Genomic DNA, 16,051 nt, shown 5'->3' with positions numbered 1-16,051 from the left:
GAGAGAGAGAGAGAGAAGCGTAAAGAGGGCGAGACAAAAAAGAATGGAAAAAATAGCCTAAATGAAACTGCAAGTCACAGAAGGACCGGAGGAAAGGACTACAAATGAGAGAAAGAGAGAGGTGAGAATATAGAGGGAGGAAAACAGGGAGAGAGAAAGGTTAACCGACGAGAGGATGAAGATGAGGAATGACTAAAAGGGGATGTTTCTTAAATGTCGTCCATCCACAGAGCTCCATGGCGGTAATGGTCTGTTTGGAGAGAAGGGGAGGACGGTGAACTGAGGGTCACATTTTCAAGAAGCTATAATTATCTAATTTGGATGTTGGATGCCCAGCTCACACTAAAATCATTCAAACATAAAAAAAAAATGTTGCTTTTGTGTTTCGAGCGCTCAAAAGAATCCAGCTTATAACATCTGCTTCTCATATCTGTCACACTTCTCTAAAATCAAGCTCTAAAATCACAAACACAGCAGACACCGAAATGCAACTGTACAAAGAATACTGCACTGTCGAGATGTGCGGCTCAATCAAATGAAAGGCTGAGGAGTGAGAGGCCTTGAGAAAACGGAAGGGAAGACGATGAAGGCGAGAGGCCGGACAGAGACTCGGCCGCTGACACAGACCAACAGCATTAAGTGAGTCAGACTAATGGAGCAGAAAATAGAAGAATCATGAGCCTCTTATCTCTCCACTAATCGCAGCCAGAACAGCAAAACTAAAAGGGAGATAACGGGGGGGGGGGGGGGGGGGGGGGGGGGTGGGGGGGGGGGGGGGGGGTGGAGTGAAAGAAAAGGGAGAGCATAGAAGAGCTTGAGGGCTTGTATAATCTTCATCCTTTCCCAATCACAACCAAGACCCATTCTTACTGTTATCAGCATTCCTAAGTACTTTCCATCATTAGCGAGCTAGCTCCTTTCGCTATGCAATCATTCTCCTGGGCGACTCTCAATCTGCGATCTAGTCAGACAGCTCTGTTTAGCGTGTCCAGCCTTACAGGGTCAACACCCCCCCTCATGCCCACCAGTACTCTGGACTCCAGTTTGGTTTTGATCTATTTTTGGCCCCCTCCGCTGCCTCTCCTCTCATCAGTTCTTCTCATCTCATCGTCGCTCGGCGGCCTCTGCAGAATCCTAATGAGCAGAGAAAACTTGTAATTCTTTTCTCAGTGCCCCCAGCGAGCATGCCGCCATGCTCTCCTATCTTACATCTACATCGAGACCGTCACTGAGCTTCAGCATACGTGGAACCATCAGGCACACCTACAGCGAGCTGGGTTTTTTTTTTTTTGCTCTTCATTTTGTGGAGCTGTTAACATCTTAAAAAGGCCCGGCGCAGACTTGTGTTGGGGCGTGGGCATGAGCTTTGATATCGTGATCGTGTGGCTGTGATAACTGTGGGGCTGGATTGGAGGCAAATGCTTAGAAAATGACTTTAATCCTTAAAGCAAGGCTCTGATCTGGGGCAGCGAGGCAAAGCCCTCGCCAGCCTAGAAAGAGTGTAAAGCTTTGAGCAGAGAGTTTAGAGAGTCATTATGGGGTTATTTCATGTGGTGATGTGCCGAGAAACAATGTGCTTACAATAAAAATGTATCATAAATGATATAACTAAATCTAATAGGAGGGGGTGGCTTCAAGAACCTAGGTTGCAGAAATACATTTCATTGAACATTTCTATATTCCAAAAATATTTAAACAATATAAACTGTTAAACAATGGTATCCGGTAAAGTAAAGCTAACAGAATTAAAAAAAAAACTGAGCATCAGCAGCACTAAACTGTAGTTGTAAAACCATCCTCCAGTGTAATAAAATGACATGAGAGAAGCAGCAGGAATAACAAACACGGTTTATTTCTTGTCACAGCTTTGAGAGAGGAAGATTGGACATCTTGCCGGTGCTGTTTGCACTGCGTGATCACCATTCCATTCTGTCTTTCATAGCCATGGGGCCATTTCTCATAAGTACACCATATTTACCTTCCTTCCTCTGAACAGCTCCATATCTCTAAATTTACCAGCAGGGGCAACACTCAAAAGCGTTGACATTTAAAGTGGACAATGCATTAGATGAGATTCATTCAAACGCTCTCATGTTTAATCTTTTCTTGAGGCAGACTTGTGGTTTTATTATGATGCTTCAATTTGTCAGAGTTCTCAATATAGAGGAAGGATTGTATTGAGATCGCTCCATCTGAATCCTCCACCTTGTGTCACACTGAGTCAGTGACACCAGGGCTAGGGCTGAGCTTTCATTAATACTGCGGATAGGAAGCCCGAATTTCCACGAACATACCAAAACAATGAGATTTCCGATTCCTTAATCTGAGCAATTTAAACATGGTTTGATACCAAGCGAACCAAATTTAAAATCTGTTTGTCACTTAACATGTGTGTAGTCTTTTTGTGTGAGCGGAACATTATTCTGTTCTGACCAGGTCTAGAAATAGGAGTTTCTGAGGAGCAATGACTTGTAAGAGTTATGCGTCCTTCACTCCCAACTGGCCCTGTAATAGGTTAAAGAATGACAGACGAACAGCGCAGACGATTTATGATCATAATTGTTAAACTCCAACATTTATCTATTGCCCAAGAGAGTAACTTAACATTGACTTCTCCTGCAATACCTGCTTTTAAAATTGATTCTTGATGCAATAATTTAACTATCTATAAAAATACTTTGATTTAGAATTTTCTTCAGAAACTCCAAACCACATTGACAATGACACTGTGTGTGCTGCAGATGTACTAAACAGCAAGAACTCTGAGAGGCCGACAATCAATGAATCAATGACACACTTTGGTATCACGTGTGGGGCATAAGCCTGAGAATAGTTCTCAGACACCCTGAGAAGCAGAGCAATATCTGAGAGCTAAACCTAAAGTAAGTCAATTGTGTGCGTGTGTGTGGGGAGACAGACACTGCACAGGCTCGCACATCGCTCCTGACAAAGATCGATCGTCTGTGAGGCGATAGACTTTATTCCTCCTCACAAACCGTTTCACCCGCCACGGAGAGCCGCCTATCCATCCGCCCTCTCAGGTCGGATGTGCAAAAGGTGAAAAACATTGATCGCATTACAAGCTGCAGAATTATAGGACATTATAAAGTTGAGGGTTTTTGGCGATCCATCAGTGGATTTTGGAGCATCCAAAGTTTGTGTCGGTTACGGATTGTGGAACGAGAGCCAAGATGTTGTTTGGCGATCTAAAAAGATTTAAACTCTAATAAAAGCAGCTTAGTGCGATGGATCCAGATAGATGCAGACATCAATCTCTGGGATATTCTTGCAATAACAAGACATAATAGGAGGGAACATAGAGACAGGCACATACCCTCAACATGATACCCTGTAGTCTAAAGCTACTCTTTATGATAACAACAGAACAATTTGTTACAGTGATTAAGAATGCAGTGGTAGTTTTGGGATCAAAACATCCCTCAAGGCATTAGGACTTCTCTACAGCAGTTAACTCATGAACTGACGGGTACATTTACGGTCTGACAGCTATGAACTCATCGCCTCCTTTCAGTTTCAATTGGTAAAAGGTAAAGAGAAATATCTCCAGGTATCTTCATCAGAAGTATGTCAAGACTATCGTTCAACGAGGTAATGGTTGGCCAGGTTAATGGCCATACATGTACAACCCCTGTTTGTTAGCTTTCCAGTGGTCAGAAAGCCATACCTACAGGTTTACTTTTGAGGAAGATAAATGTATCTTTAGGTGGGATGGTGTCCAATATGAGTCCACTTTGAGGCCCCCTGTCTCCTGAATGTTTGGTCATTCTGTTAATCATGCCATTATCTATTATAGATACTCATGTAGTTTAAGATGTAGGGAACATTTTACTCAAATCAAAAGAGGTGAGGTCAGAAAGTGATGAATATTCGACTGAATTCCCCAGTTATCAAACCAAACACTTCTCTTGCCAGAGGAGTCAGACCCAGAAGGTTAGGAGTAACTGACAAACGAGGAAGCATCTCGCTCTCCCTCTCAACTTCATTTTGAACTCTGGCTGAACTCTCCTTGTTTGGATGGGAAATACATACAAAGCCTCTTCGCTCCAGAGAAATGGAGTGCCACGAGTACTTCTAGACTGACAGCGGCTGGCGGTACCTGTCTCTTTGTTATGTCTCAGATAAGAAGCAACTTCTAAAATACAAATACGACTTGCCACAACATTTTAGAGGCTTCTTCCTGTAGTAAGGGACTTTTTCATGGCTTGATGTTTAAGCAAGTTATTTTCCGCTTTATGAATGTTTCTCTGCAACATTAGGTCAGGTACAGTCTCGCAAAGCCAGGTCTAGGCCATCTTCACAGCACTGTGTCAGCGCTAAAGTAAGGTCTGGCTCCACACATTGTGATTCTGGTATAGGGAGATAAAAGAAGGTCTGGCTTGTTTGTATTTCTTTAAACTAATTATAATCTTCTTAGGTGGCACAAAGCACAGGATGCAGCAAACGGTGCCCTTGCAAAATAGATGAGAATGCCATCTGGTATATGCGGCCAATGGAAGACTACATCAGGTGAGTCATAGTTTACCTAGAAAGCTTTTAATTGTGATATACATACATACATACATACATACATACATACATACATACATACATACATACATACATACATACATACATACATACATACATACATACATACATACATACATACATACATACATACATACATACATACATACATACATACATACATACATACATACATACATACATACATACATACATACATACATACATACATACATACATACATACATACATACATACATACATACATACATACATACATACATACATACATACAGGCAATTTGACCTTTACATTGAACCCATCCTAAGCATTTAGGAGCAGTGAGCGGCGGTAAAGAGCCCCAGAAACAACTTGGGGTTCGGTGTCTTGCTAAAGGACACTCTGATATGCCAACAGTAGGAGCTGGGGATCAAACTGCCAACCATATAGTTAAAAGACCACGCACTACCCACTGAGCCACAGCCACGCCAAGCAGCATAAAAAGATAGAAAATCAAGAAGACAAGAACACAACATCAGCAATAAAATGTAAACGGCAATCGTCTCAAATATATCCTAGATTACTGAGAACATTAAAGAAAACGTGAACACATTTCCATCTTTTTCAGTCGGCCTGGTGATTGTAAACAATGGATGAAAAAGAGAAGGTTAGGGGCTTCCTTTGGGTGACTGCTTACAAAAGAAACATTTGGTAGAGTGACTCCTCTGCTCCCTTTTCCCCTGCCCATTGATCAGGCATCTGCCTAGCTTCCTACTGATAAAGATTCAATGGGCCTTAATCAGGCACGGTGACGCATCGAACACTTTTTAATGACTAGGACATCACATCCTCAGTTGGAGGTCATGTGGTCCACAGATAGGGGTCATGTGGGCTCAATAATGCATCGATCCTAAACCAACACCCTTGCTTGTTGAGTCTGGGAGGCCATTCACATTGCATGCATTACGATATGCTGCCTTGGACCAGCACTTCAGATAATCAATGGCAGTTGAATATGATTAACATTGCAGAGAGATGGCCGATTGCTTTCAAAATGTCATCTAATGTCTTTTTACTCACTGGTTAATGTTATCATTACAGAATAAATCGACAGCAAACTACAGAGTCGGTGATTGCAGTATTATCCCGATCAATAAAATGAAAGACGATGACAGGACGGACCCTTAAGTGGGTAAAGGCAAATACAGTTCTCCATCTGTGGACATGACGACTAAGACCCAGCCTCTGTTTGACATGAAAAGGTTAGTCTTTGCAACTCAGGAGAAACATTTGTGTTAATCCCCACTTTTCCGAGGAGAAAATCTTTAACTGCTATACATTAGTGTAAATGAGAAATTTAGCATCAGCTCGCTAATGGAGGTCTGATGTAATGATGCAATATATACTCATTGCACACCTGCAATTTAATTGGCTGTTAGCCACCTGTTTTTACTAGTATGATAAGTGAACTTTAATTCTTGATTGCCTGGTAATAACAGCCATTAGTGAGAGTCACATTTTTTTTAAAGTTCACATTTGAGAATCATTCGAGCAGGTTCTGAAATGAAGTAGTTTCCTCACCTGCCAGTGTGACAGGTCACTGAACATTTCATTACATTTTTGTTTGCCACTTCTGAAATCTAGAACGCTTTAGAATAGTAAACAGCAGTACCAGACAGTACAAATATGGAACATATTGCGTAACCTTAATCCCTGACTATTTCTAACATTGCTTTTTTTGATTTAAATATATATTTCTATTATCTCCCATGCTGGCATTTGACCTACAATTCTTACCTGCTACAGCCAACATTTACCCTGTATTTGTCAGGTGGCAGAACCCCCTGCTTGCGAAGAACCCTTCTTAGAAGAAATCTTACACAAAATAATTTAAAAAAGGGAATTTACAACAGAACAGAGTAGAAATATGTAGTTTAGCTTTGACCCGCTTGCATGTCAGCATGAAATAACTTTTCAGCGTATACATTTTAATAACAGCATAACACAAATTATACTGCATCCAATTTAGGCAATTCGGTGTTTCCAATTTACTACAACAAGCATGTTTCTATAGTAATGTAGTAAAGATAACACTTCCACTACTTTCAGGCAATGCTGTTATTCTGATGGAAAAACACTGCAGCTAACCTGACACTGCAAGAAATTCTGTGGGCACAAATGCATCAGCAGATAAAATATGATTTTCAAGTCATTCTTCCTATAGGTAATAGGAGCAAAAAGGCAAAAAATTTGGTCTATGACACGTGAAAAAAACTAATGAGGTGGAGGATGAAAAGTATCCCCAGACAGACAGAAAAAAGCACCCTCGGCAGTATTTCTTTTTTGGTCTTGTTGTAAAAGGGCAGGTCCTCTCTCTCTCTACTCTCTCATGAACACATACAGAGATCACTTATTGCTCTGTGTATGTGTGGACCCATCTGTTTACGCCCATTAACATAAGTAATGCTTCCTCTCCTTCAGCATGATGCCAGGGTTGTGATGACACACACATCTGCTCTCCACCCTCCCGCTCTCTGCCCACTCCGCCCACAGTGCCAGTCCTCTTCATATGTCAGCCTCACACTGGCACTGGCCTCGCTATCCACCGGTGGCTTTATCCAATTTGTCAGGGTTGGCATACGCATGGCTCAAGATGCCTCCGTCTCTCTCCTCCGTCACACGTCCCGTCCCCATGCCGCGGCTCTGAGGCGGCCCCGTCTGTGCCAGTGGGCATTACAGTACCTGATCACGGGGCCCACCTGCCCCCACTGTGACAGCCAGGCTTGCCCAATCTGCCTCTCCAACCCAGCAGGCACCAGCTGGCTGGACAGCCTGCATGCTGATAGATAGACCATTGTGGGCTGAACGATAACTCATACTCACAACCGCCAGGCCCGACTAACGGACTTGAACAAACGGCATTATGTCTGTGTATGCCGATTGTTGATGTGATAATTAGAAGCGAAAACGAGAGGTAAGTCAACAAGGAAAAGATAAGAAAGAAAAGCGGCTTTGTGAATCTGTGCCTTAGCCAATTTAGTTTTTTTTGTCAATATTTTGTATCTTCCAAACAAAAGGACATATTGCATTATGGGTACACTCCTGGGATCTCAAAGTAGAAAATGTCCCAAACTTAATTTTGATTTTATCATGTGAAAACTTTGAAGCAGGCCTTACCTAGAAAGCTGCTAGACAAGATAATGAAACGGTGAAGGCACTCTCTTCTTAGTCGTGCCACATCTCGTTTCAAACATACTTTTCAGCAAAAGTAAGTAAAGCAATCACTAACTTTCTCCAGGCATTTCTTATCGCCTTTGATACTTTAACTCAGCTAGCTAAAGCAACTTGTATAGCCTGCTAGTGATCAAACCTTGTGTTGCAAAGCAATAACAATGATGATGTAGTGTGTCTGCACTCACTGACCTCTGGCTCTCTGTCTATGTTTGGTTTAAGCGCAGGTGTCCAACGTGATCACAGCCAAAGAAAAATCTACAAAAATCTGGCCTAAAGTATGAACAAGAAAGTGCTACAAGAAAACTGCAATCCCAGAAGCTCTCTTGTAATAATGACAGGCCTTAAAGCCAAAGCCACCATAAAGCCAACCTGTCTAGTGCCTATATTATAAAGAAAGTGCATCAATAGAAGACGGAAACTGTTATTGGTATACCTCAACAGTGAACGTATTTAGACTCAACACCATCAACAAGATGTCAGGGCTTCATTCCAAGCAGCATGTCAAGTACAAATTGTTGGAGGTGGAGGGGAGTGTTTACGACTTGAACAGCTACGTTGGTGTCTGCTGTGCATCAGTACCGCTACACTCCCACTGATCCTTGTCTTTAAACATTGATCGTCATTGGTTTAGCCAAAGAACATAACAGCCTGTGCCCTTATCCAAGAGTGATGTAGCAATTTCAAGGCAATGTCTCCAAAATATTTTGAAAACCCCCTAGCAGCTCCCTTGACTGGTCCTTGTGAGCTGGTGGAAGCCGTTTGGCACATGAGTGAAGGCTATAGAGAATCACTGATCCGAAGGCCCACTCTGTTTGTTGGCTCCTAAACGGTTGCATTGGGATGTGCGCGAGGAGAAATACGACCCAGGACCAGTACACATATGTCTGAAAATGCTCCGAGGCGAGGTAATGCTCTCTGCAGAGCTATGCAGTAATTCTATTCTATACCCAAAATACCCAAATCATCTTGGGTTGCACACACCATGTACCCCCCGGCTAAGATCTAAAAATAACACTCAGTTGTAGAAGATCAACATACCATTCCATGAAAATGAATAAATAGTTTCATTATTTCATTTACGGTACAGCGATGTACTGTGGCGTTAATGGAACATTTACATTTCATGCTTAGTAATGTTTCTTTTGATGTCCCACTGGGATAAAGGAATTATTAAGCCAAACAATCAAAAAAAGTCCTTTTTTGAAAACACAATACCTCCAATACTAGTTTGTGAACACTCTACTGTGAGACCTGCAGAGAAATAAAGTGTAAGGATGACGTCAAGAGTTACACCGTCTCCACAGAGTGCTGCAGCTCTTTGCAACGATCAAACACCACAGCGTCGGCCTCACAGAGGATGGAACAGAGGACAGAAATAGGCAAAAACTCACAACATTTCAATCTACCACTTCCCGAAATGTGAGACGAACAGAGATAATGTCATGTCATGTCATCGTTGCATACTGCCACAGCCGATCGTCTCACTGCACCTCATTGTGAATAATTGCCGACAAAATCATAGGAAGCCCTAAAGAGGCACCCCTCCTCCCCGGTCCCCGTCACATCAAATCATTCAAAAACCACTGGGGGGGCTCCGAGCCTGACGAGCACACACTTTCCTCATCTCCTATCTCGGGCTATTAGGAGGCATTCTCTGGGGCAACAGAGCAGACCTATCAGCTTCCACTGAGAAGATTTCTACACCGGAGTCCCATCCGATGTAATTGCAGTACAGACGTGCATAGATACAGCTGCTCTTATTTCTCATTACACTTTATTTATATTCACTGGATCACTGGCAACGATACGGTTACGAATGATTTTCTGGAGGAACAAGTTTGTTCTAATATGAGCCGGGTGGCAAAACATATGAAATGAAGGCCATCTGGAGACTAATGGGGGTCTTAGTGGATGCAGTATAAAAACAATGGTGCCCACCACCCACCATCACCCACTAATGAAGCTTTCCATCAAATAAATGAAAGTTGTAATCATTGTTAACAGTAGTCTATCCACATGGTGCACAATACATTACGCTGGACTATCACTTTCATGGAGCTACAGAATATAGTGGATCTCTCTGAAATGTCTTTCTGTTGGAAAAGTACAATTTGTTGAACTGCTGTGCTAAAGCACTTTGTCCACTCTCTCTCTCTCTCTCTTTCTCTCGCCCTCTACTTTCACAGTATTGCACGAAACAGCTCAGCATTTGCACTTCATGGCATGTGAATATGTGCAATGTCACCGATTACCAAGCACACACTCGCCATCTGCCGCCGTGCGTGAGAGTGCTGTTAGCATCAGTTTTCAGGAAAAGCAGGCTGAAGGACAGAGGGCAACTGGAATTTACATACCCGAGAGCCACTCAAATTCATTAATGTAAACTGTGACCAACCCAAAACACCCAATATGCACTACAGACCTGACCTACCCAAATGCTATCAAGGGCATCACATTTTCTATTCAGGTAGAGAATATATAGTATGTGTGTGTGGTGGTAGAGGTGCAAGTTCATTAGTGTTAGAATTGAAGTGTCAAACAAAGCCACTGTTAGTGTGTCAAGGCCTGTTGATAGCTGATGACTGCCTGGAAAACACATTCCCCCTCTGCTCAATAACTTATGACAAGGCCACAGAGAGGTGTGTGTGTGTGGCTGTGTGTGTGTGTGTGTGGCTGTGTGTGCGTGTGTGTGTGTGTGTGTGTGTGTGTGTGTGAGTGGGGCAGCACTGTGAATACACACCCAGGATATAGTAAACGCACACAAAAGAGGCAGCCCATGACGTATTAACATTATGCTACGTGGTGATCAATCTAATTCACAAGGTTCTCACACTCACTTGATGTGTGTATGTAAATGAACGACCTTTAAGCATATGGTTACAGACTAACATCACTCATCATTAACATGCTTTATAGGCAAGTAATTACTGCCTTCAACCACATGTTCAGGTTTCAGCCTTATTAATTATACCGACATGGGTCGTTCCATTTGAAATACGACCTTATGTGGGTGGCAATTGCTTCTAAACTTGGGATTCATTAGGAAAAGTTACTGCCCTCGACGCCAGCAGAGGAGCTAAAATGAAGTTTGCCAAAGGCAACTGTGGCATTCGCAGTTTTTGTTGCACTTTTCAAGACTGCTTTGATGAGTATCCATCTGTTGGGTAACTTAGTCAAATAAATGTCCATAAAACGTGATGTCCATAAACAGGAAAACCTGAAGAGGACTATCATTTTGCCTCACACAAGTCATTAAGTCTCTCATTGCCATTGACAGAGAGGGACTCAAAAGCCATCTCCATCTACAAAAAAAACACCAATGAGATTTGGTGCCTTTTCCACAGCTTGAGATAATTCATTGCAGCCTTTTATGACTGCATTAGCCCGGTTATATTGTTCCTGTCTTTTTTGTTTCTTTGTTTTTCAGTCACCAGCTGGCATTCTACACCAAATGCCTCTCTGAGTGACAGCCGCTTTACACCTATCCCTCTTCATCAAATCAATGAGAGCGGAGCGTAAAAGGGTATGTAGCTAATGGCATGTTTCAAAATGTCAGGTTTTCCAGACGTTGTCTTAGCAGACAACAGACAGCCGGAAATGCAATTCTTGGCAAAACCTGTAATCTATGTGAAGACATTCTACACTTCAATGGCTCTGCTGGAATTTTGACAGGACAACAACTTAACCATAAAAAGAAGACAATGGTGGAAATGATAGTTTTGCCCCGGGACTTCATGCAGCAAAGGCAGTTATCAAATGTTCAGTGCTTTGGCATCTGGAGATGTGTTCAGAAATTTAAGCAAACTTCCCTAAAAAAACAACAACATGTAAGTGAAACGCACAGCATGAATCCCCAAAATGTTGCCCTGTGTTTTCACGCATCAAATATTTGAGGTAGTCATATAATATTATATTTCCAGAGCTGTATTCGTAAGCCTGAGTGCAGTATAATATAAAATCACTCAAATGGTACTCTTAAGAGAGAGGTGACATTTGAAGCTAGACTGGAAAGATCCACACTAAAGACTGCTTTTTGCATACATTATCCTAATTGAAGAGGGTAGAACATTATGTGAGAGCCTGTTGACATTTTCCAATAGCTGAGATATAAAAGTGTCTTTCCAAACAATGCAAATCCTGTCTTCATTTCATATATTTAAGTTAGGAATTAACGTAGAGTCTAAAACAGTTTGAGAGTCTGCATTTTTATTTATTTTAACTTGGAAATTAAATGTTAAAAGCAGTTTAGCAGATAGATCGTAGCACCAGGATGACATACAGTAGGTGTTTAAGAAACTAGTTGTGGAACAAAATTGATCGCCATGTGTTACATGTACAGTAGCAGTTAGTACGAGCTGTATATGTGACTGTGTTAGTGGGGAATTAGGAGTTCACGTCACACGAGTCGGTGTACGCACGTGTGAATGCAGCACACTGCAGGATTACAAATGTCCAAGCTCTTCTAGATGTCGATAAAGCATTTACGGTGCGAGTAATGTTACTCTAATATACTGACAATTGAATGTTAACGCTGTACGCAGCATGATGGGAGCCCCACTTAGCAGAGACGATCTGAATGCACGCGTAACGATTGCAATCACAGAGCGAAGCAATTCCACTGAAATCCCATTTTTATCTGAGGAGTAAATACTAAAGAAGCCGATGCTTGGAACAGGCAGTGTGTGCGTTTTTGTTCTACAGCAAGTAAAGCAGAGGGCCACTGGACATTTCTGGAGCAGTTTTCCAACTGTCTGGTACTGCAGAGGGGAGGCAGATATTTGCTGCTGCTCTCCTGTTGTAAGATGCCAATGGCTTCTGACACAGCTGGTGGAGAATAATATAGCCTCTCACTTTCACTTTCAAAGCGCTGTATTGATGAATGGCCGGCCATCACAATACCGCATTGACCTGGAGACTGCCGGTGGGGCCAGTATAAGAGAGGTGTGGGCTGTCCTACCTTAAGGAGCTTGTGGAATAGAGGTTAAACCAAATTATAACACCCAATACGTCCTGCTCGTCGCTAGATGCTCGTCTAGAGAACTGCATGGCACCTTTTTCAATCCAGTTCAAGCCCTGGCTAATAATATTAAAAGCATGAGTAGTCTTGTCATGTCTACTTTGTTCTTCTCTTCACCTCTAATGGAGCTACTTTTTAAGCAAATAGCCTCCCGATATTCTTAATCCTTTTTAATATCTAGTGTCAATGACCAAGGGGGCTTTTCGTGACCAGAATTACAGAGCAACACACAACTGTAGTCTCAGTAGCATTTTAACATGCAGAGCTTGTCTGCTCATTAATGATGTATAGAGACAGCAAATCCTCCATGCTAAATGGTTTAATAGGCCGAACTCATTCTTGATTTCCTGGATAACCCCTCCTCGAAGATTAATACATTTCTGTACTTTTAATTATCACATGGATAAAATCTGTCTTTAACTCGAATGATTACCCAGACATCGTGGAAAACTTTTTGATGAGGTTCAGATAGAAATGCATGCCCTTTATGCTGAGGCAGTAATATAGTGGCAGTCAATAAGCCTGTGAATGCTTGACCAGCCACGCTTAGCTCAAATACTCTCACTCTCAACTACAAGAATGGATGAGTTATTAAATGCAATAGAACTGACCTTCTCTCATAACCTTTGGATGCTGAATAAATAAACATTATCAGCCCTCAAGAGAGGTGGTAAGAATACAATCAGCTAACAGGCTAGCTATGCTGGCTGGTTAACATTTACAAGCTAGCACGCTAAATTACAAAACTTTTTAGCTACTGCTAGTCTTGTTCTCAACCATGAGTCAGATTACCCCAACGTTTCCAGTTGATTCGGCATTAAACTAAACATTTGTCACGATAATCTGCCGAAATATAGGCTGGAATAACAACAGTAGTTAACACAGTAGCTAGCAGGCAAATGACACCAACATAGCTATCGTCATTAGCCTGTAGTGACAGGCATGATTACAGCATGATAAACTCAAATTGAATTGAAAAGAATGAGAACATGACATTTGATTTGTATCTATTGTACAGTCCCATGTATTTTCATATATACCGAGCAGGGCTTTAAAGCAGTGACTAAACAGCTGGATCACGTCATGACAACTGAGCCATCTCCATGACAGAGTACATTTAGACTGTTGACAAAAACTGTGAGAAGAAGAAAAAGCTCTAAGTGCAGCTGGTCAAGCAGCTGAGAACTGTGTTTTAGATTTGTCAAAGTGTGTCCGTCTAAATCTGACACCGCGTGGTAACATTCAGTGTTAAATAAAGTTTTGGTTCATTGTAGCCACAGGCCTACCTATATTACATGTATTCTGGGGAGGTCACCATCTCCTATACTGCATACAACACAAAAACTTTATAAAGGTTTGCTCTGTGTTGTTTGTGCCATATTTAATCAAGGTAACCAGGGTGGATCTAGCGTGTGTGATTGCGGTTTGACTATGAGAGTCACACACAAACTGGAGACGGCAGATAGAAGACTTTTTCCACAATCGGCTGTTTGGAACATTTCATTCTAAATCTGCAATTTGAATAAAAAGCTTCTTGTCCACTACAACCATTACTGAAAACTTGAAACTCAAATGATATATGGCAGCACTAGAATGGGCTCCTCATTCATTCTTTCAAATTCCAGAGAGTTGCTGGACGTGACATTCTCTCCCATACACGAAGGGAAAATGAAAACGGCATGCGCATAAGTTTTGAGCCAGTTTTATGGCTGCTCAGCAGTTCTCTATAAAAGCAGCCCCAATAGTGCCAGAGCAAAGCTTTAAATGTAGTCCATTAAATTACAGGGCCAAGCTCATGAACTACCACATGAGGATAGTAGTGCGCTCAGAGGACAGACAAGGTGTAAAATGTTTGACAGAGAAAGCGATGTGGAGGCTGGATACTGTGTGTGTTTTAGAAACAACTGAGAGCATGTACCTCTCCATGGACCACCAGAGAAAGATAATACATGAAGCACTGTCATTTATTCCTAACGTTTGCACTCGCTGGGACAAATGTAACATGCAAATGAAAACCCCCGGGCAATAGAAATGCAATTAAGGTAAGCTAGTCTGCTAGCAAGGTTAGTGCCGCTGGTAGTGAAGTGATAGGTAGCACCCCCAGCACAGCTTCCCTCAGGACTCCCAGTCTGCCGGCTGTGCAAGGAACCAGCCACCCTTAGCACACACCTCCCTTCCCAACACGGCCACTGGTAATAAATTACCTAATCCCCCTATCCCCAGCTGTTTCTATTATACACCCCGGGCTTGTAGAGAACAGCTAGGAGGAGAGAAAGGGGGTTGAAACAGACAGTGAGTGGTGGGCGAAGACTTATTGACATAGACACAATGACAGTGGGAAGATATATAGGCCAAACAAAGGCAGGAATCAGCAACCATTACCTTCAGTATCAATAGGACGTGTGTGTGTGTGTGTGTGTGTGTGTGTGTGTGTGTGTGTGTGTGTGTGTGTGTGTGTCATTTTTGATGTTGGAAAAAAGGGGCACTTACTGGAGCACTGCATTTCTCTCCAGAGATGTCAGCTTCTTAATGTGTATCACACATCCGCAGTCACCTCAGAAACACTTTAAGAATGGACCAGCGACAACGTGTTTTTTCTGCAGTCTCTGTGGCGTGAATGTGGTATTTATGCGAGTTTTATGAATCTTCCCCAGAGATGAACATGATTCCACCACTGAACATGCACATCTCAGGCATCATTTCAGCTGAGCAGAGAAGCAGCTACAAGGGACAATGACATCAGTGCTCAAACCCTCCCAGAGGAATGCTTGTCGTCACTCACACTGGCACACACACACACTGCTATGGAAACAGCATGGGAGTGAGCGTGCGTCGGGGTTAAAGGGATACCGCAAGGCACACAAACAAACACACACACACACACACACACACACACACACACACACACAGCAGAAAGAAATAACTGAAAAACAAAGCGACAGGGACAGTCCATTGAAAACAATGCTGACACATGACCAAACTCTTCCTGACGAGCTGTGTAAGGCTAGTCAGGGGAAAAAAACCCACTACAGAGGTCAAATGAGGACTAAATGACTCTCTGTCATGTGAAGGGAGAGTTAGCGAACACATTTTTCCTTGTGAATGTGGGAGAGGAAATAGAGCAGACCTTTGACTGAGCTTGATCTCGGAAGTATCTGACAGATATGTGGTTTCAAAGCAGAGTGCTGCCAAAGCCAAGATGGAACGTATCCTATCAGACAGCTCACTGCACCAGCTGACTGCTATGGAAACAGCGAGCGTGTGAGAGTATGC

General features: G+C 42.4%; 1 protein-coding gene across 5 annotated transcripts in view; it reads right to left on the bottom strand.

Annotated features, from left to right (window-relative positions):
- The window catches only part of kazna (kazrin, periplakin interacting protein a), a 140,538-nt gene that overhangs the window by 95,128 nt on the left and 29,359 nt on the right, over positions 1-16,051 (bottom strand). The window lies entirely within an intron of this gene.

Source organism: Pholis gunnellus (assembly GCF_910591455.1).
Source record: "Pholis gunnellus genome assembly, chromosome: 2".
Taxonomy (NCBI): domain Eukaryota; kingdom Metazoa; phylum Chordata; class Actinopteri; order Perciformes; family Pholidae; genus Pholis; species Pholis gunnellus.
This window is presented reverse-complemented; position numbering and strand designations above follow the sequence as displayed.